At 46.4% G+C, this 22643-nt stretch overlaps 1 long non-coding RNA gene across 1 annotated transcript; it reads left to right on the top strand.

Moving 5' to 3' along the window:
• Positions 1 to 4114: 4114 nt before the first annotated feature.
• On the top strand, positions 4115 to 22016 carry LOC309863086. The gene is made up of 2 exons (XR_014310887.1): positions 4115 to 4844; positions 21448 to 22016. It is a non-coding gene; the product is annotated as an uncharacterized lncRNA (long non-coding RNA).
• Positions 22017 to 22643: the final 627 nt, after the last annotated feature.

Here is a 22643-nt window from a genome sequence, read left to right as displayed (position 1 = left end):
GGAGAAGCAGACTCAGCTTAGCTGGGAGCCCAATGTGGGACTCAATCCTAGGACCCTGGGATCGTGACCTGAGCTGAAGGCAGATGCTTAACCCACTGAGCCACTCAGGTGCCCCTGTTCATTGTATTTTTAAACAGTAGATCCAGACCTTACTTTCTCCTTGAGGAGCCTGCTGTCATTCTTGTTCTGCATCGGGACTTAGGTCCAGTGGCATACATTTCATCCTGTCCCATCCTTTAATATAATGATTATAGCTGGAAAGATAATTTGAGAAGGTTAATAAACATATATATTTACCATGCCCTAGCGTAACACCTTGCTTCATTTTTTTGACATATCTCCTTCCATGTGTATCGATCATTTTACATTTTTGCAATATTGGCATACCTCAGTCCACAAGGGCCATGAGTATTATCTACTTTGGATCCACTTAATTGCTTAGCACAATCCCTGATATATAGCCTGGGCCCAATAAGAGGTTACTGAATGAATACTATTTCATAATATGCTCCTTCCATTTAGTGTCATAAGAACGTTTCCCTGTATTTCCATAGCATGACTAATGGCAATCTTTAATGCTTCCACAATAGCATGGGATAGTAATTCATAAAAGCTTTCCTTATGTTGGAATTTTGATGTTTCCTCACTTGTCAATGTTTTTACTCTTATAGATAATCTTATCATAAATTTTTAAAAAAGATTTTATTTATTTATTTGACAGAGAGAGATCACAAGTAGGCAGAGAGGTGGGCAGAGAGAGAGAGGGGAGAAGCAGGCTCCCTGCTGAGCAGAGGCTTCGATTCCAGGACCTTGAGATCAAGACCTGAGCTGAAGGCAGAGGCTTAACCCACTGAGCCACCCAGGCGCCCCTTATCGTAAAATTTTTAATGCACATTTTATTTAGCTTTTTTGGAATCAGTTTCAAATAAAAAAATTCCCAAGAATGGAATTACTGTGTGTTTAGGAGCTTTGGACAACTTTATGGTTCAATAAAGGTATCCTTTTTTAAAAGAATTTATTTATTTATTTGACAGACAGACAACGAGAGCAGGAACACAACCAGGGGCAGTAGGAGAAGGAGAAGCGGGCTTCCTGCTGAGTAAGGAGCCTGAAGTGAGGCTCTATCCCGGGACCATGACCTGAGCTGAAGGCAGATGCTTAACTGACTGAGCCACATAGGCATACCTCAATAAAGACTTCTTAAGCAGCCAGTACTTCTGGGAGAGACAATCCATTTATGCCTGCTCTCCAGTATATATTCACGTATCTATTTCTTGAGTGTGTCCAAGTCAATGATGAGGGGCACAGAAGCTATCCGCAAGAACTCCCTGATCCAAAACTCTTTGAAGAGTCTGAAAATGTTTGTTGGAGGCCCACTAGGTGCAGCTGAGTAGATCTTTTGGTTTCTGAATAGCAGAATCGGTTATTAACAGAAATGAAGCCTTTCCCCCAGGTCCTGAAATAAAATCCCAAAACCCTGGCCTGTATCAGAGCACAGTCTCTGAGAGGCAGCTGGCTCCAGGAGGCTCTTGCTTTGATGCTGAATGAGACTGTGAGATCTCAAATCCCAAGGAGACCTGTGTTAGCTTGTACGTCTCCTCTAACAAGTTACCACAAATGTAGCGCCTGACAACAATGCAAACTACCTTCCAGCTTCGCAGAAGTCTGGAAGGCTGTCTGACATGGTCTCTCAGGGCTAAGAGCGAGATGTCTACAGGGCTGCATTCTTTTCTGGAGGAGGCTCTAGGGAAGGATCCATGCCCTTGCCTTCTCCAGGTTCTAGAGGCCACCCACACTCTTTGGTTCATAGTGGCCCTTTTTATCTGCCTTCAAAGCTTGTGTGTCAAATCTCTCAAATTTACCTCATGTTGTTCTCTCTCTCTCTCTCTCTCTCTCTGACCGTAGCCTAGAAAGGTTTTCTGCTTTTAAAGGGCTGATGTGATTAGATTGGGCCCACCTCGGTAATCCAAGATAATCTCCCCATCTCAACATTCTTAACCTTAATTACATATGCAAAGTTTCCTTAGCCATGCAAAGTAATGTATTCATATGTCCTGGGAATGAAGATGATGAACATTTTTGGAGGGAGGGTTATTCTGCTTACCAGAAGACCTCAAATGGAAATATATTTTTAAATTAAAGTATATGTATTCACAGAACATATCACATTATTCATGAATGATTACATTGGGTGAATCAGGACAAAAGTTAGAATGAACGCGGAGAACTCTTCCTCACCGAGGTGTAGTCAAGAAAATCCTCCAGGAGGCCGTGTAGATTCTTCCAGCATCTCTTACACCAAGGCCAAATCCACAGTTCTGGATCACTGAAACCGCCAGTCTCACCACTGGTCCAGGTCCGGGCTCCGCGCAACTGTCTGTCCTATGGAAGGTGGGGACAGAGCTGGAATGCGCCATCCAGGCAAAGAGAGAGGACGGGAGAATTGGAGGGAGAACCCAAAGGTAGCCAGGACCTCGACAGAGAGCTAAGGTTTGTTAGGTCCTGTTTAGGGGGGTTCCTTTTGCAAGAATAGAATTTTCCTCCTTGGTGGCCTTCATCGCTTAGCTTTCTCGTGCTGCTGATTTTTTCCCACCTGAATCTCGTGTTTAGGAAAATTCCCTTAGAGAGGCTTCCTGGTGAATGACCCTGAGTGTGTGTGTGTGGCCTGGGTGGGGGGAGGGCGGGTTTTGGAGCTGCAAAGAGAGATTAACTGAGTCCTGTTTTTTTCACCTGTCACATCAATGGAAGTACAAAGGAGAGTATAGAAGGGCATTCAAGTTTCTTTCTGGAAAGCCAAGAAGGTGAAGGTGTGGGCTGAGAGACTCCACTGAGTTCAAGGATATAGATCTGATGACAACGTGGGCAGCCGGTGAATTTCTTTGGCGATGCTATGATGGGCTCTAGGCCTGAGATTCAAGACTCAGCCAAAACAACGGACTGCGCCTTAGCTCCTTGCCTTGTGAAAGCAATATCGGCGCCAGATCCTTTCTCAAAGCCCTGCAACGAGGTTGCAGACTCACCACTAGATGGCAGCCGCGCCACTGCTCTCCCTGTGCAGCAAGGAGGCCAGAAACTTGTGTTTGGAGGCACCTCGGTGGAGCCGGGCTCATCACAGGACTGGACAGGATCGCTCACCGAGTTCTACTTAGTAAGACAAAGCCACTCCTGTCCACATGAGGCTGTTTTTGCTTCATTCTCTGGATCCAATCATAGGGAAAGAGCACAAGCAGGACGAGTGGCAGGCAGAGGGAGAAGGAGTAGCAGGCTCCCAGAGGAGCAGGGAGCCCAATGCAAGGCTGATCCCAGGACTCTAGGATCATGATCTGAGCCAAAGGCAGTCACTTAACCAACTGAGTCACCCAGGCTCCCCAGAACTCACTCATCTTAATAGACTAATCTGCTATTACTGAAATGCCAAGTTTTGTGGAGGATTCAGAAGATTGTATCTCCTGCCTGAAGTTTCTAGCAAACTGATTGGACCAGACAAGATTAATCATGGCACAGTTGAGAGTAAGCACAGGGACACCTGGGTGGCTCAGTTGGTGAAGCATCTGACTCTTGATCTCAGCTCAGGTCTTGATCTCAGGGTTGGGAGTTCAAGGCCTGTGTTGGGCTCCTCACTGGGCATGGAGCCTACCTTAAAAAAAAAAAAAAAAAAAAGAGTGAGCACAGAAGCCAATATACAAAAAATGATTAACAATTCATGGTACAGACTTTATAATTAAGTTTATAGTTCCCCCAATAGGCTCAGCTTTTCATAGTCTCACCTTCACAGTGTTAGTTTACATTGGTATTGTTGGTAGTAGGCTGGACATTTTGATGAGAAAGGAGGACTAATTTTACAGCAGGGACATTGTGTCTACAAGGCCAGTCTGGATGGGAATCCAACAAACAGCAGGAGAGCATCAAGCTTCTACGGATGGGATGGAGGTGCCGTAGACAGAAAAAAGGAATTAAAAAAAAAAAAAAAAAAAAAGGAAGTGAGAGGATATTGAAGACAACATTTAGCCAACGCACCATTTGGTTGATGATTTCTTCCTCTTCCTTCGTGTGAATCAAGTCACAGAATTTAAATCTGGAAACTACTTTTAAAGTGTTCTGGTTTCATCTCATACCCAAAATAGAAGCCTTTACATAATATCTCTGGCTAGAGGCATTCAAATCATTGCTTAAACACGTCTAGGGGCAGGGAATTCACCCCCTCAGAAGAAAGCCCTGTCTTCATTCGACAGTTCTAATTGTGATTATTAGATCAAAACTTCTCCCTCATCAGTACACCTTGGTGCTGATTCGGCTCTGGGACCCCTTAAATTAAGTCTCCTCCCTCTTCCAGAGGGCAGTTCTTCAGATTGAAAAGAGCTGCTGTCAGTCACATCTTTCTCAGCTTTTTCTCCCCCAGCTTCCGCTCTGCTTTCCGACGTTTTCAGAGGGCTGCCGGCTCTCCTAGACCAGCACTACCTGGCGCAGAGCGAGGGAACCACCGCCGGGCGGCCATCTTGCTCTTGGGCCTCCCGGTTATGCCACGGCGCGCCGCTAGATGGCGCGATGGCCAACGCCCCACTCTGGTGCTCTCGGACTGCTCTGAAGATGGCCCTCTGCCCCTAAAAAAGTCGTCACTGCCAACGCCATCTTGCATCACACCCGCTTTCCTCAGTGAACCAGACGTCCAAATCCCAGCCTCTGCACCGATCAGTATCACCCTCTCATCCCCATCCTGCTCCACGTGCACCCGACATGGACATCACCTGTTCTGCCAGTTCGGTGCGGGGCGCTCCTCCTCTTGGTGACAACATTGCAGCTGGCCTTTGAAGAACCATTTCCTTACTTGCCAACATGTGGTTCTGGTGAGTGCTGTGCACCATTAAGCCGGCAGGGGATGTGGGCCTGGCCAATCAGAGACGCCTCCCCTCTAACCCTAGCGGATGGCTGCGGTTGGGATTTCACTGGTGCGCTAAGGGGAGAGGCAGTGGCTAAAGACCATGTCTACCTGTAGGGCAGCCATTCACTGCTCTGTGGGGAGAAGCTGCCTGAGAATGTAGCCAACGCAGAGGAAGCACCCTGAGCGCACGTTTGGGGTGCCTGAGGCATTGGCGAATAAAGCCAGCAGTCCCGCAAGACTTTGGGTAGGTGAGCAATTAACTTCTCTTTTCTTCTGCTTAATTATATTTGAGTTGGTTCTCTGACACTTTGAAACTGCAAAGCCTTAATATAATTCCTAACCTGACCTACCCTCCCACCCCTCTGCTCTGGGAGGCCATTTCACTGTGCCCTCTTGAAGACGGGTGGAGAGCTTGCCTGGTTCCCCTGTATATTCTCACCTCTTTGCTGAATGCCCCAGTCACCTCCCTTCAGTAGGTGAGATCTGCCCCCCCCCCCCCTTTCAGGACACTCCTTCCCCTGCAGCACTCTCAGAAGTTGGATGGATTTTGTTCCCTACACCTTCTGGTAGGTACCTCAGGGCCAGGGAGTGGGTAGGAGCTCTTCTTGCTCTCTCTATGGCGCTGTTTAAAAACCACTTCTTTTCCTTCTACTCCATACTCTCCAGCTTCGTTCAAGCCCAGGGTCCACCTGTCCTTACTGCTCACTGATGACTTCACCTCTTGTCTCAGTGGCCTTCCCTCTGGCCCTCTCCCAGCCATTCCCAGCAACTTCATCAGCCACAGGAATGAGTCCTCCAATATGTGGGCCTTCATCATCTTGGCCCACCTTAGACCTTCTTATCACCATAATCACAACACGTCCAAAATCTCGTCCAAAATCTCAAATTCCATCCCACTTCCTATCATCTTTCATCCTTACAACTCACCCAACCAGCAGACCCCAGTACAAAATTCTTTGACCTTAAGGCTGCCAGTTCCCAAGACCCCCACATTCTGGATCCTACTGTCCATCATGATAATCACTCCCCTGAAAAAATCCCAAATTCCTTGTCTGTCTTTCCTTCGAGCACACTCACCATGTTGTATGTTGTATTTTTTAATTAATAACTTGCTTCTGGGAGAATTTCCAGAATCCCTTTTGTTGAATGGTTCAGGGTTAGAGTTGGTCAAAAGTGAGGTTGTACAAGATTTGGGAGGCAAAGTCAGACAGCAGCCACTATGCACTGAAGCTTGTTGTTGGTAAGAGGCAGACACAGAAGGACCATGGTTTCCAGTTTGTACTTACTCTTACTCTGTCTGGCTCTCTTTTTTCACTTACTGGCGTTGTTGACCAGGGAACACCAGTCCCACTCCAGGAACTTTGGTGTGAACTCGCAGACACAGTAGCTGAGGAGACCCAACAATCATCCTTGGACTTCTACCCCAGCCCCCTTTGTGGTCCCACTACAGCAGCTAGAGGTGGCTAGCTTCCAGAATTTCCACAGAGGCCCACTCATATCCCAATGCCAGAGCTGGTTCATGGCTTTTCTCTGATTCTTCAGCTCCAAATTTGGATTTTTACTTCCCCAGCTCCTCCCACGGTTGTGTAAGCTCTAATTACTATAATAAGTTCCTTATTCCAGAAAGCTTACTTAGTTCAGTCCCAATGACACACTTTCTTTGAGATTGCCCCAGAGAAAAATACTGCTGAAGAAAGCACACAATCCTACTAACTAGTTTTCCTTTGATTCATGACTGCATAGCAGTCATCTCATTTTGTCTGTCCAGAATTCCCCCTTCTTCAGGTAATAACACCACAGTTTTGCTGGATGAAGTATTCCTCTCCCACCGAGCACAGTCTTGGTGATTCTTGTGATAAAGTCATTCTCCTTTGCCTCAATCTGGCCAATTACATGCTCTCTCCTTGGAATCTGAATGTGGGGGGATGGAACCCACTCATCCCAACAGCTGCTGTCCATGAGTTTTTGCTATGGAGTCCCTGGTACTCTGGTCCTTCGACTTTTCCTATGATCACGTGAATTCTCTCCATTCTTCCAATAGATTTGTTGCCTAACTTAGCCAGAGTCAGTATCTGAGACTTGCACGAACCTCACATGGGCACTCTGTTCTGTCCAGCACCCTGCTGTGCCTACCCCATCAGTTGCAAGGCACGTATTTAATAATTTTCCCTACTTATACCTGCGTTCTGCTCCACCCAACTTCAGGCTCATTCTTCATTAAGAAAATGGAAGTGCTGAACATCTTCCTACCACGAAGCCTACAAACCTACTGGCAGCTGACCTCATATTTTCCATTTTCCAAAATATGGAAAATATGGAAATTTTATTTCCAGTTACAGTACTTGCCTTGTAAGCATTCTGTCTCCCTGCTCCTATCAAAGGCAGACTCCTCTGCCCGCGTCCTGGACCCATCTCCACTTGCCATCTCAAAGATTATGTGGATGTCCTCTCTCTCTCCTGACTGTCACTTGCCCTTCCTCTACTGGATCCTTCCCATCTGCACACAGTTATGTTCTCATACCTTCCATCTTCTCAAATACATCCTTCCTTCACTCTACATCCTCCACTGGCTACATCCCATTCTCTGCTCCCCATCACAGCAAAACGTCTACGAAAGGTTGTGTCTGCTTTCTCACTTCCTATTCTCTCACCAACTCACTTCCGTTGGGCTTCCACTCTCAATATCCCAGCCAGAGCTGCTCTGGGATTACGGCCACAAATGACTTCCATGTTGTCAAATTCTGTGGCTACTTCTCTGTTCTTCTCTTATGTGATCCCCACAGCACTTAACACAATCAACCCTTCCCCCATTTTCTGAGATTTCTCTGTCCCTCTGACACCCCATACTCTATTGTCCTCTGCCTCACTAATTGCTCTAGAAGTGATATCCAACTCTACCATTTCCCCTCCTTTATTTCTTTCACAGTATTTGTCATACTATAATTATCTTGCTTCTTGTTTTCATATACTAGCTTATTTTTAGTCTCTCCCTATTTTCACACCAGAATGTAAAATTCTTTGGGACAGCAATTTAGTTTGTGGTCTGTACTGTTCAGCTGGCACATAGTAGGTACTCAATCAACGTCTTTTGAAAGATAAGCATGACATGTTTCTCAGACCTTTTATCACCAACTCTGAACTCCCTTCTCAACGAGGCCGTGAATCTTGGGCTCCTGTGTTTGTTTGTGCTTAGTCAAGTTTTAGCAAGAATTCTGGGTCAGTTGAGCAAAAACTCCCACCCTTGATTTCTGGGCAAATTCCTTACCCCCTTGGCCCTCTCTCACCCCAATATTTTACCATTCTGGCCTGGCTTCTGCGATAATCCTGTCAAGTTGGTTTAGCCTGAATACCCTCTACCCCTCATACTTCATCTTAGTAACTTTCCATCCACTGCCTCTGCTCCTTGGCTATAAATCTTCACTTGTCCTTGTTGTATTTGGAGTTGAGCCCAAGCTCTCAACGCTACTACAACACTCCATTGTAGAAGTCCCCGCTGAAGAAAGTCTGACCTAGTCTTTAACAAGTATCATGAAAATTTCTTTAATGACCGTATAGTTCTGTTAGGACAGGCTAAATCCATTGCTCCTTTTTGGGAACCATATCCAAGGCCACCTAACTGAAGTATATGAAAATGGGGCCCCCTGGAGTTGTGCAACATGGCAGCACCCACAGTTGCTCGTTGGTCAGCGCTAAGCTGGGGGAGTTAAATGCATTTTCAAACATTCTCAATAGACATGCTATTAAGGCAGTTTTCCTCCTTTCTCTGTGTAGTTTCCTCTTATCCATCCTGCCCCTCCCTTTCTTGATAGAAAAAAAGAATCTTTATACTTCTTCCTCATAGGAAGAGTTTGGGTCCATCCTTCAGGTCCACTGAGTTTGGAATCTTGCTCTTGTCACTCAGCATCTTAGTTATAGGTTGCCTGAAATTTGATAAGCCTGCTTTCTCCATTTTTGTTAAAATGCTGAATAGGATAGGGCACCAGGGTGGCTCAGTTGATTGGTCGTCTGCCTTCGGCTCAGGTCATGATCCCAAAGTCCTGGGATCAAGCCCCACGTTGGTCTCCCTGTTCAGCGGGGAGTCTGGTTCTCCCTCTCCCTCTTCCCCTCTGCCTGCTTGTACTCTCTCTCTCTTTCTAGAAATAAATAAAATCGTTAAAAAGTGCTGAATAGGATAAAATCAAAGATAGACATCTGTGACACACCAGTAGAGACCGTCCCTCAGGCTCCCAGGAACAAAAGTCAATCCTCATTAGACTTCCCTTAGCACATGATCATCTGACGCACACCTTGCTCTCAAGTTGCTCAAAAAACAAGAAGGTTTCAGAATAATGAAAATAAGCAAATTGATCCATGTGCAAAATCCAGGAGCATTGGACCCAACACATTAGGTTTCCATTCTCATCTCTGCTGCTTCCTAGATCTATGAACTTGTGAAAGGCCACTCCAGTGCTCTGTGTGCAGTATCTTTGATCTGTAAGGCGAGGGTATCATGGTCTTGAGTCTAGCTGCAGGGCGTTGGATGAGTGAATCTCTTGAAATACAAAAGTGCTTGAGCTCCCACAGGGTAGTGTCTTCAGGAAGGCAGTGGTCTTTTATCATCCACTTGAGTGTTATTTATAATAGACATAAGGGGGAAATCCTGTTAATCACCAATAAGATAGAAATTGTGACATAGTGGGGCAGCTGGGTGGTTCAGTGGGTTAAGCCTCTGCCTTTGGCTCAGGTCATGATCTCAGGGTCCTGGGATTGAGCCCCACGTCGGGCTCTATGCTCAGTGGGGAGCCTGCTTCCCCTTCTCTCTCTGCCTGCCTCTCTGCCTACTTGTGATCTCTCTGTCAAATAAATAAATAAAATCTTAAAAAAAAAAAAAAGAAACTATGATATAGTTACCTAAAGGGCCATTTTGCAGTAATTACAATTCATGTGGTAGACAGATTCCTAATGATGTGGAGAAATACATGAAAATAATGATTTTATTTAAAAAAATGATCCCTGAGCAACGTGGAAGGAAGTACACAAAAGTGTCAGAAGTGGTTATTTTGGGGCGGTAGGATTATTTATGATTTTTTCCACTCATTTTATTTAGCTCTAGGTTTTAACATACTTTATGCAAGTATGTATTACTTACACTGTTTTTAAAAAATGGAAAACATTGGGAGATACCTAAAACATTAAAGGCTTTTGAAATGTTTATGCCCTTTAACTAAATGAGTGGTACTTGGAGGACTTAATCTGAGAAAGTAATTCAAGTTACAGAATATGCTGTGTACAAAGACGTGATTTTTAAAATTTTAATTAATAATGCGATTAATAATTATTAATGGTTATTAATTAATAATTTTATTAATAATGTGTTATTAGCCCCAGGGGTACAGGTCTGTGAATCGCCAGGTTTACACACTTCACAGCACTCACCATAGCACATACCTTCCCCAATGTCCATAATCCAACCACCCTCTCCTTACCTGCCAGCCCCCACCCCCGCAACCCTCACTTTGTTTTGTGAGATTAAGAGTCTCTCATGGTTTGTCTCCCTCCTGATCCCATCTTGTTTTATTTATTCTTTTCCTACCCCTCAAACCTTCCACGTTGCATCTCAACTTCCTCATATCAGGGAGATCATATGATAATTGCAAAGATGTGAATGTTATTTATAAAAGTATGACATTGGAAACAGTCTAACAATGCAGGCATGATTAGATAAAAACACATCATCTACTTAAAACCAAAGGCAGACTTTTGAAATTATGTGTATAAAGTCTGTAGTAACAAAAGCTTCCGAAGTAATGTTAAGTGGGAAAACAGAATAGAATTGCATGCTGATTGCAACTCTATTAAAAGGCAAAAAATAAAGCACTGAATGTAATCTGGACTGCATAAGAGGGACTGTGTCAGTAATGAGACTCAGGATTGTTGTAAAATGTTACTTTTACTTTTCTACACTTTCCAAAGACAACCATTTGTGTAAATAGAAAAGAAACATACAATTATTTAAAACTAAAAAGTACCTGCTCTTTGGGAGGGAGATGGGTGGGTTGAGCTTATCTCTTTCTGAGGAGCCTCCTTGTGGGGTTGTGGGGAGATAGGACTGATAACTGCTGTCCTTGACTATTCAAGGGCCCCAGAGCCCCACCCCAGATGGGGGGCCTCTGGGGCCCCCACTACTCACTCGTTGTCAGATGCAGCCTTCTCCGTCCCAGCCCCATGCAGCCTGGGCCCCCAAGGTTCGGTCCACGATGCGGGTCTCTCCCCTAGGTGTTGGAAACCCCCAGGGAGATAGGGAGGGGACTTCTGTCCACTCAGGCCTGCCCTGACCAGAAAAATCCCCTTGTTCATCCATTGTCACTTTCTCCTAACTCCTTCCCCATGGGACACTTTTGATATTGATGCTAATGCTGATGAATGACAGTAGCTTACTGAGCTCCTAGAACGTGCCAACTATATTTACGTGAATCGTCACAGTGAAGCCTATACACCCTTGAAAGATACGCAGATTTCTCCTCATTTTGCAGATCAGGAAGCTGAGATTTAGAGAGATTAGACCATTTCCTCAAGATCCCATGGCTAGTAAGTGGCAGATCTACTTGACCATCCCTGGTCTGTGCTCTAGACCATCTTGGTTGCATGTTGAACCCCCAGGCCAGGCTCTGAGCTATACTGTCTCCCCCTCCTCTCGCAGGTACCACCCCACCACTTAAACTGGCTAGGGTTATCTTTTCCCACATCATTCTCCAGTCATCCCTCTCTCCTCAACTCCCTGAGATGTGAGGCAGCAATTTCAGTGGCCTTTGTGTGTCCCCAGACAAACACACACACACTTACACCCCCCATGGCATTTTCTCATTTACCCCTCTAAATGGCGTTTATATGATCAAACTGAATCTACACAGATAAAATCACAAGGTCCTAATGTGCAACCAAAACATAAACTCCAGAGTGTTCCACTTATTTGTCCCCGTCTGTGTTGGTGTCCCATCGCTGGGTCTTTTCTATCAGCCTACGGCACTTAGCACGGGACCGACACCTCATGTGGATTCAAGGAAAGTTTTCTGAATGAATGAATGAGAGGAAGAACGCATGAGTGTCTCAATGCTATCACATATGGTTTCAGTTTCTTCATCTGTAAAATAGATCTGATGTTCTCTCTCTCTTTTGAGTTGGGAGCTGCCGGAGGGCAGGGAACAGACTGCATTCATGGTGTGTCTGAAGCCCTCGCTGCGTTGTCCATAGACCGGATGTACTGTCAATAACCATCAGCAGGCTTGAGTGAATTCCCCCGGGCTCCTGGTAGGGGTCTGAGAATGGGCAAAGTAGGTCCCGGTGTATGCCCTGCTCAGGTCTCAGGGAAGGACATTCTGCTGTTAAGCTCCTGAAGTGGATTGTGCTGTCGGCCTCCTTCATGCCGAGGCCACATCAAAATGTATTCCTGAATCTCCAAGAGAGGTTCCCACTGAGAGCTGGCCCCAGGGCTCTGCATCAGGCTTTAAGATTTTAAAACTTGCAGCTTCCTTTGGAGAACTGAGGCCTGGAACCACGCTGGCCTTCCGTCACTGTGTGCTGAGACCCACTAAGGGTCAGGGCTGCAGCTGCTTTTCAGGCAAGAGCCCTTTTCATTGCTTTGAATGCATGTCAGGAGTTAAGGAAACCCAGGAGGTTAAGATGACCCTGCAGAAGAGGTTTCCCATGCAGCCCCTGACAGGTTTTCTTGGGGGAAGTCTCTCCTGTCCAACCACCTGCCCGGGAATATATTCTAGCAAACAGTCTCCTTTTGCGTTCATTTGCCTTTCCCCACTTCTCGTGTTCCTCACTCTTTTCCCATCTTCCTTACGCACCCAGGACCTACATACAGTCAACTCTCAAACAGCATTTTGGTGTGGAAGAGTGAATGAGACTCATCCACCCCCTCCCCTTCGCTTGCTTCCCCTCTCTCATGTCCCCTGTGCGCACACGCGCACGCACACACACGCACACACACACACACACACACACACATTCCGCTTCAGCCATGCTCACTGCCAACACAGCCCGCCTGGAGAGCTAGTAGAGTCTTTATCTTATTTTGCTCCCACACTCAGGGAATCTTGAAGGCTCAGGATCACCCAGGTGGGCAAAGCCCTCCAAACCCTGGGAAGGACTCAGTCACCTGGTGGCCAGCACAGTACCCAACCATCCCTGCCTTCTTTTTTTTTTTTTTTTTTTTTTTAAGATTTTATTTATTTATCAGAGGGGAGGGGGGAAGAGGACGAGCACAGGCAGACAGAATGGCAGGCAGAGGCAGAGGGAGAAGCAGGCTCCCTGCTGAGCAAGGAGCCCGACGTGGGACTCGATCCCAGGACGCTGGGACCACGACCTGAGCCGAAGGCAGCTGCTTAACCTACTGAGTCACCCAGGCGTCCCCATCCCTGCCTTCTTAAAGGGGCCATTTTTAGCAGGCCTGCTCTGACTCAGTGGAAAAGCTTCATTCCCATCAGGTTGAAGGAAAGGATTCAACCAAGCATAGGACTGCTAGGTTAAGAAGGGCGGCTCTGTCTGGAGACTGGAGGACACAGCTCCTCTCCAAAAGCAGTATGGCGGGTATGGGGGTGTCCCAAGCTCTGCCATCTGAGGTATAGCTGAGAATTCCCTTCCCAACTTTAAAGCTCCTTGGAACGAAGTGTGAGAGGGACAGTTGGCTATCGAATTCCACTACAAGTACCAAGCATTTAGACTTTCCCAAGAACCTTTGCAGACAGATATCCCACTTGAGCCTCACCATGACCATCGGGGCCAAGAAAGATAGTCATTCCCGTTTCACAGATGAGAAAACTGAGGTCTAACCAAGAAGTGCGGCTTGTACAAGGCTATGGTACAGCTGGAACTCAAACCCGTCTTCAGATTCCAGAGCCAATCTCTTTGGTCTTAACTGGGTTTCCCTTTCACTCTGCCCTCTTTAAGATGTCAGATCCCTTCCTCTGGTTTGGCAATTATCTCACTGCTGAATTATTAGTTGACACTTTTGCAGTGATAAGCAGGTGTTCATTGAGGACATGATCACATTGTGACAAATGGGAGACAGCTGCACCTGAGAAGTTGGAAGAACCCCCCTGAACCCATGCCAAGCCCCACCTGTCGGCCAGGGCCCACTTCCAGAAATGAGCCAACCTGGGCATGAATATCTATGTTTTTCTTCCCCCCACCCCGCCAAGTGAGATGGCTCCAGTTCCTTAGCAAGCCGTCTGTCTCTCTGCCACCATTTCTTCCAGGGTAACAGGGCAATTGTGCCCTCACAGCTGTGTCTGCATGCTTTAGCTGAGTGGCCCACCCAGCTGGAGCTTGGCCCATCTTGTCTCCACGGCCTGGCATTGTCCCGAGCACTTTGCAGGAGGTGGCTGCGGGTCCCATGCTCTCTGGGGGAGAATGCACGTCCAGGAGGAGGTCACACCAAGGGGGGGTTCTGCCCTGGATTAGGCTCCTCTGTTCCCAGGGGAAGCCAGGTCCTCAACAACATGGAGCACTGTATTTTTTTTTTTTTAAAGATTTTATTTATTTATTTGTCAGAGAGAGAGTGAATGAGAGCGAGCACAGGCAGACAGAGTGGAAGGAAGAGTCAGAGGGAGAAGCAGGCTCCCTGCGGAGCAAGGAGCCCGATGTGGGACTCGATCCCAGGACGCTGGGATCATGACCTGAGCCGAAGGCAGCGGCTTAACCAACTGAGCCACCCAGGCGTCCCTGGAGCACTGTATTTGAATTGTCTCAAAGGGTACCCTACCCCAGAGGCTGTGAGTGCAAACAGGGAGGGGCGGCCCCACCCATTGTGGAGACCTGGTGCTGCTGGCTCTGGGCTGCCCACAGGAGCCCCCGGTCTTCTGCTCAAGAAGGAGAATAGCTTCATTTCCTCCCACTCCCTTCACCTTCAGCAGACTCGGCAGAACTTCCTGCAGCCCTGCCTCTGTGCAAGGGACTGCTTACCTCGTGCTTTCCTACATCTTTCCCTGATATTTTCACTGTTTCTCCACCTCCCCTAGGGACCCTGCACTCGCTCCTGTGGAATTACACCATAATGGGAACTACAACAAAAATAAGCCGGTAACTACAGAGCCTATTAGGCTTAGTGAATCTGAGTAAATCTTCAAACGATGTGGAGGAGATACTTGCAAACCCCCATTTTACAGTTGAAGAAATGCAGACTTAGAGAAGTCAAGAAACTTGACCAAGGTCACCCAGACAGTAAGGGGCTGCCCCCACCCCGCACTTGCCCCTGTGGGCCTGCTACAATCTGGATCGCTCTTGACAACCCGAATCCACCAATCCTGTGTTCCATTAACAAGGTCCCCCCAGTCGATACATGTCTACACGCCCCCCACCCCAACACCCATGGGCCTGCACCTGGAAGGATTCAAAAGGCAGGAAGCCATAGCCACTGCCCCTGAGTTACTGAGGAGTTGGCTAAGGAGACAAGGCAAAGACAGAAATTGACACCCAAATTCTTACCCACCTCTGCCTAGTCATTTCCCCTCTCTGGGCCTCAGTTTCCTGATCTGCCAAGTCTGCAGGCCATACTGGGAGATGGCTAGTATAGACTCCTGCTTATCTGTGATCAACTGAGCACGACCCACCTAACGAGAAGTTGGGGATCCTGGGGCCCGGGGATTAGGACTGTCCTAGGGCATAGCTGGAGCCAAACCAGAAAAGAAAACCATGAGATTTGGACCCTTGGAAGAAAGCTTGTTACTAAGAAGAGGACTAACTCCCAAGAATGAATGCCATGGAGGCCCCCAGTTGAGTGGGGAGAAGGCTCACTGCTTCCCAATCCTGTAGCCCACAAAGCCCAGAGAGCATCTGGGTGTGGGCTTCCCCGAGTTCTTGGGTGCTCTTAAGGGAAAAGTCAGCTGCTTGCTTCTGATCTTTTCCCTTCTGCAGTACAGCAGGGTGCCCCGAGAGCAGTAAGCACCCAGAGGTGTCATTTGGAAGCTGTTTTCCTTAGAAACAAGACATGGGGTTTGAGTTTGGAGGAGTAAGTGCAGTGAGGCACCTGGAGGTCTAGAGATGAGGACGGTCCCAGCCGCCAGGCTGCCTTCCCTGCAAGGCATCTGGGTACAAATGCTCACAGCTCACAGCATGTCCTAGAGAAGACTGAGGATTACAGAAGGGAAGGGGTGGGAAGATGGGGTAGCCGGGTGACGGGCCTTAAGGAGCGCATGTGTTGTGATGAGCACTGGGTGTTCTATGCAACTAATGAATTGTTGAACACAACATCAAAGACTAATGATGCACTATTTGGTGGCTAACTGAACATAATTAAAAAAAAAAAAAAGAAGGAAGTGTCGGCATTGGTTCTGGAGGAAGGAAATGAGTGTCTTGTTAATGTATTTTTTTGCAAATTTTTTCTTAATGGTGTGCCTGTTTTACCCATGCGGACACAGAGGGCATGTTTTGAAGTTGGGTGACAGTCATTACCCCTCCGGACGCTGTCTTGTAACCATGGGTTATGATGTTGCCTTAGATTTGTGGAGCAAAATACCATTTACACCACACTGCACACACATTCTCTTGATTTGTATGTAAATTATCACTTGTATATAATTAGAGTGAGGTGGGTAGTCTTCATAAAGTCCATTTTACAACTAGGGTCACAGAAATTCAAGGAGCTGATTAGTTTAAATCATCTAGCATGATAGCCAAGGTGAGGTGAGCTCAGATGCTCCTTCTGATCTTCTCAAAGCCCACATTCTCTCATATTTCTTTTCTTACCTTCTTGTTCATCCTTTTACTTATTTTTATTATTTTTTCAAAGATTTTATTTATTTCTCTGAGCGCTTGTGCACACGAGAGAGAGAGAGAGAGAGAGAGAGAGTACAAACGAGAGAGGGAGAGAAAATCTGCAGTTGACTCTGTGTTGAGTGTTGAACCCTGATGCGGGGCTCGATTCTACAACCCTGAGATCATGACCTGAACTGAAATCAAGAGTCAGACGCTTAACTGACTCGGCCACCCTAGCACCCCATCTTTGCTCCCTTTCTACCCAAAGCTCTTATATACCTAGACTTCAGGTAACCCTCCGATGAATGCCGCGGGGAGCCACCGCTTTCTAGACCCTCATCAGTGCTCTCAGTTTAGGAGAAAAATGACCAGAGGGTAAGCCGAACTCCCTTTGTCCATTATAGCCATATGCATCTGTATATGTGAGATGCTTTATTTTTTAGAAACTAAAAAAGAAATCACAGGCATCATTTCATGCCAGCAGTGGTGCGGGTAGGAAGGGCAAATGGGTTTGAAACTATTTCCTAAACACCTGCTCTGCCAGGTACCTTACATAAATTTCTCATTTCTTCTCGGAGACAGCCCTGCCTGGGAGTCATGGTTCCTCCCTAGATGGTTACACAACTTACCCAAGGTCGCTCGGTTAATAAGTCAGATTCTGGATTTCAGAGCGGACTGTCCGCTCCAGCCATCCTTCCGTGGAAGCGGCAGAGGGCCATGGAAACTCAGGTCTCCTCACTGACCATCCAGCCCCAACTTCCATCCCAGGGCATGGGACTCAGATGTCATTATGACTCCACCATCTGAACTTTATCCTTGGTCCATCTCACTGTAAATGAGGTGTAAACAAGTCGTTCCCAACCCCCCCCCCACCCCGCACCGCCAAAGCTATCGAGGTCCTAATCTCTGGGATTTGATAGGGTGACAAGGGCTGGTAGGTGTATTGAATGAAGGACCCTGGGGTGGGGAGGTTCGCCTGGGTTCTCCAGATGGGCCCTTGTAATCACAAGGACTTTAAAGGAGGAAGCAAGAAGGTCGAGGAGGAAGGAGGCGAGGGGAGGATGGGGGCAAGGGAGTGGAGTGGGAGGAAGGGGTCAGGAGACCAAGGAACGCGGGTCAGCTGCAGAAGCTAGAAGAAACAAGGATGCCCCCCCCCAAAAAAAAACCTCCAGAAGGACCCCTCCAGGGTGACATCTTGTCCAGTGAAATCGATTTCAGACTTCTGGTCTCCAGAATTCCAGGAAGACAATATGTATTTGTTATTTTAAGCTGCCAATTTGTGGTCATTTGTTAGAGCTGCCGGAGGAAACGGACACAAGTACTGTTTACCTAGTTAGAGAAATAAACTAAAGCCTTTAAAAAGTGTCCTTTTATATGTAAATGATCTACAGTAGTTCACTGTAAGCAGAAGCCCTGATTGCGTCTCTTGGTTGGCTCTTGGATATATGAATCAAACATCATTCTAAATCAGTGGTTAAAGCCAAAACTGTGCTGGGCCAGACTTGACGAGGCCTAATTTTATAGTGGTGGTATGGAACTTCCGTTTATGTATTTGAAAGTAAGTTTTAAAATCTCTGTATCAGACTTCCAATTCGGAGGGACCTCCCCTCTGTATCCAGGAAGGAAATATACTAAGTACACAGGACACCGAGACTAATACACTTCTCCGGGAGGAAAGAATTACCAACTTAATTGCCCTTGCCTTTGTGCTCACTTCCATGCTGGTGAAGAAGTTTTTGTTCAGTTATAAATTTCTGTCTGAAAGAGAGGTATCTACATAGAAAGATGCATCTTCTTGCTGGACGATGTAATTTATCAACATCGTCTGCATGATATGAAGAGCTTATAATTCTAAACCTTTTAACAAGGTAAATGTATTAACCATTAGCTTTAGAATCAGTGCATAAATATAAAGAAAATGCACAGTTTGCTTTTTACTCTCCTCCTAGAAGGAGCTAGCCTGTGGATCTCAGCCTTACATTTGTGGATGTGCTTGTGTTTTTGTGTAATTGTTATTCACAAAGATGATGTTAATCACACATATCTTGTGGAATTACCACCGACGAGACAGATGACTATTTGTAATAATGACCGTTTTAATTGTAACCCTTTGGCTGATGAGCTTGGGTCTGAACAATATAATTCAACAATCTATTTGGCATGGCTACAGTGTGAGTCATGGTTATCCGTAGGTATTGACCCACCTGCTTTCTGGAGCAGCTAGGCAGATGTACGCTGAGGTTCACTTCTGGCGGGTTAAGCAGCAGAACAGGGACAAACACTAGGTATTTGGCATGGTGTCTGCCATGATTTTCCTGGTGACAGAATTGCCGGCTTTGGGTAAACCAGGGTGGGGCTCACTAGGGTCATCTGCTCCCCGCTCTGGAAGTTCAACAGAAACATGAATATGAAACACAGAATAGGAATCACGCATGAACTAGTTTTATTTTAATAATACTGACTTGGAATTGCACGGGCAGCAGGAGAGGTCACTGAGGCTGAGAGGATGTGAGGCTCAAACTGTACCTTTAAGTGCACAAGAGAAATAGTAGTCAATTGAAAGGATACACCCAGCCAGGGAGAAGTGGACCGTGGGGTTTATCTGAAACCTGCAAGTGCACCCTGACGTCGGTGGCTTGCGTGCTATGGAAGTAAATTTTGTGTCCCAGTAAAGATCTTCTCTCCTCTGTGTTATCCTTGGGGTAGGACGTGCATAAACACTGCCAGATAAATTTCTTTTTATTTTATTTTATTTTTTTATTTTTTATAAAAATATAATATATTTTTATCCCCAGGGGTACAGGTCTGTGGAATTGCCCAGTTTACACACTTCACAACACTCACCAAAGCACATATCCTCCCCAATGTCCATAACCCCACCCCCCTTCTCCCAACCCCCCTTCCCCCAGCAACCCTCAGTTTGTTTTGTGAGATTAAGAGTCACTTATGGTTTGTCTCCCTCCCAATCCCATCTTGTTTCATTTATTCTTCTCCTACCCCCTAAAGCCCCCATGCTGCATCACCACTTCCTCATATGAGGGAGATCATATGACAGTTGTCTTTCTCCGAATGATTTATTTCGCTAAGCACGATACGCTCTAGTTCCATCCATGTTGTCACAAATGGCAAGATTTCATTTCTTTTGATGGCTGCATAGTATTCCATTGTGTATATATACCACGTCTTCTTTATCCATTCATCTGTTGATGGACATCTAGGTTCTTTCCATAGTTTGGCTATTGTGGACATTACTGCTATAAACATTCGGGTGCACGTGCCCCTTCGGATCACTACGTTTGTGTCTTTAGGGTAAATACCCAGTAGTGCTATTGCTGGGTCATAGGGTAGTTCTATTTTCAACATTTTGAGGAACCTCCATGCTGTTTTCCGGAGTGGTTGCACCAGCTTGCATTCCCACTAACAGTGTAGGAGGGTTCCCCTTTCTCCGCATCCTTGCCAGCATCTGTCATTTCCTGACTTGTTAATTTTAGCCACCAGATAAATTTCTTAACAGCCTAGCTGCCGTGGCTTGGAGATGGACGTTCATATACACTCAGAATATCCAGCCATGATACTGAGTCACCATCCTATAGCCCCTGCCTCCTAAGGCAGAGGACCACCCCTATAGCATCTTCACTGACAGCACAGGCTGGTACAAACGGGTGAATTTCATGATTCTGTCTGTAGGTTTTGTTTGGGGTTGGTGTTAGTTCAGAGTGAGTGTGTGATCAGGGACCGTATCTGTGTAATTTGGTTCAGAACCTGCTGTCTGACCCGTGCTAGTCAAGAGCTTCTGGTGTGGCTTCTGTCACCCCCTCTGGAATGAAGTCACCAGGACCAAGTCTCGTTCTTCTGTTGTAGCCCCCTCCACTTCTTATCCAGGGCTAGAACTTGAACCAAGCTGCAAAGCCAGACAGATGCCAGTGGGATGGTTTGGTGGGACTTTAAATAAAAGTTTAGGAAGCGAGGGAGTAAGGAAGAACGATTCTTTCCTATTGTGCCAATTTCCAGTGTTGCTCCTTCCCATATATTCTTGTCTTGAGATCACTGCTGGAGTCTCCCCTTGTCCAAAGACAGGTAACTGGGGAGCATCTCTAGAATTTCCAGAGCCATACATGACATTTTAATGGTGATAGACCACTGCTACTTTTTTTTTTTTTGCTTCTATTCCATCTGGCGGGGGTGGGGAGTCCCGCAAAACTACTTTACTCTGGGTGAAGGTCCTCCTGGGCAGCGTGGGCCTGCTGGAGGGTCGCCGTAAGCTACCGAGCCACTGAGAGCTGACAGCCCTGAAGATAGTCCAGGCCTGCCACTCTCTCATACACCAGTCTGGGCCAGGCAGGGGGTGGCCAGCCCAAGCCCCAGCCTCTCAGTGTGGTATCGCCAAGATGGAGCCATTTCCTCACCCACAGATCAAGAAGCCTAAGTCTGACAATGTCAGCAAGCTGTCCTGCCTGTCCGATCCAAACAGGTGTGTGCGGGAAGGCCGTGAACCAAGCACTCTTCCTGTGAGTATCGGGGCAAATGTGCATTTTCATCTTCTCTTCTAGAAGCCAGGAACCCGTCTTCCCCTTTAGTGACATTTGCGTCTTGCAGAAGAGGCCCTGGCCCAGGAAGGAGACATGCTTTGGATCACACAGTTGTGGGCAGTGGGTGCAAGAGAGCCCCTTGGTCCTTGACTTCTAACCCACGGCTTGTCCACTGGGCCACCCGACCCTCCTCCCTGCTTCCTGGGTTGTTAACAGATCTAACTGCTTTTCTCTTGTTCTCCCATTTCTTCTTCTTTCCCCACCTCAACTGGCTTTTACTCCTATTTTATTTTGTCCTAGAAATACACCCACAGTGGTTGGCCTGGGTGGACTGCTATCACGGACGAACACATCTGCAGGCTGAGCTTACTCCTCCCTCACACCTGGCGTCTGGAGCGGGGAGATGGCTGCTGCTTCAGAATCTGGACACGCACAGCTGTGGGGTGGCACAGCCAAGGGCTGGCTTGCTGTTGCCTCTGGGGTGCCGAGCATCCCCAGCCTCACCCCAAATACACACAGCCCTGCAGCCCATTTCTGCTGAGATGAGAGGCTTAAAGTCAGCCGTCTGTGACCATCATAGCCTGGACTTTAAGTCACATGTCAGAAATGGACCCAAAAGGGGGCATCTGTGGGGAGGAATGAACACACCTGCTCTGGTTTGGAGCCAGAGAGCCTTCCTGCCCACCTACGTGCCTCAGTTTCCCTATCTGAATCATCTACCTAAAAACAACATTGTGCTCTCAGAATAAAAGCTTTGGAAAGGTCTGAAAAATATAAAGACAAAATCAGCTACAAGTTTCCCATTAACATCTTGCTGTTTTCATTTATCTTTTATGTAACCAAATACAATTTTGCATCTTGTTTTTAAACAGTAACCTTTCCTTACTGTAAATGTAATAGGTGTTCATTATGTTGCGCTCAGAAATTTCAGACACAACCTATTATTATTAATCTATGCCATGAAGCCATGTGAGTACTACCAATATAATAAAACAATGTTAATTTGTTTATTAGGGGTGCCTGGGTGGCTCAGGTCAAGATCCGGTAGTCCTCGGATTGAGCCCCGTGTCAGGCTCCCTCTGCCTCTGCTCCTCTCCCCTGCTCATCCTCTCTCTCTCTTCCCCCCAAAAATAAATAATTTTTTAAAAATCTGCTTAGTTAAAAAAAAGCAATTCAAATCACAAGAAAAGTGGCTTTTTGTTGTTCCATTGAGAAATAATGTTAATATGTTGATGTGTATCTTTTCAGTCTTTCCTTTGTGTTCAGTTAGCCACTGTATAGTCCATTGTTAGTTTTTGACATAGTATTCAATTAGTTACGTATAACACCCAGTCTTTTCAGTCTTTAACAAGCATAACATACCAAAAGGTAAAAAAAAAAAAAAAAAAGCATAGTAGATTCATACTTTACATGCTTTTTTGTAACTTTCTTTTTCCACTTCATTCAGCATGAATCATTTTTATGTCATTAAATTCTCTTTTTCATTTATGATGATA

Source organism: Mustela nivalis, assembly GCF_964662115.1.
Source record: "Mustela nivalis genome assembly, chromosome: 4".
NCBI lineage: Eukaryota > Metazoa > Chordata > Mammalia > Carnivora > Mustelidae > Mustela > Mustela nivalis.
This window is presented reverse-complemented; position numbering and strand designations above follow the sequence as displayed.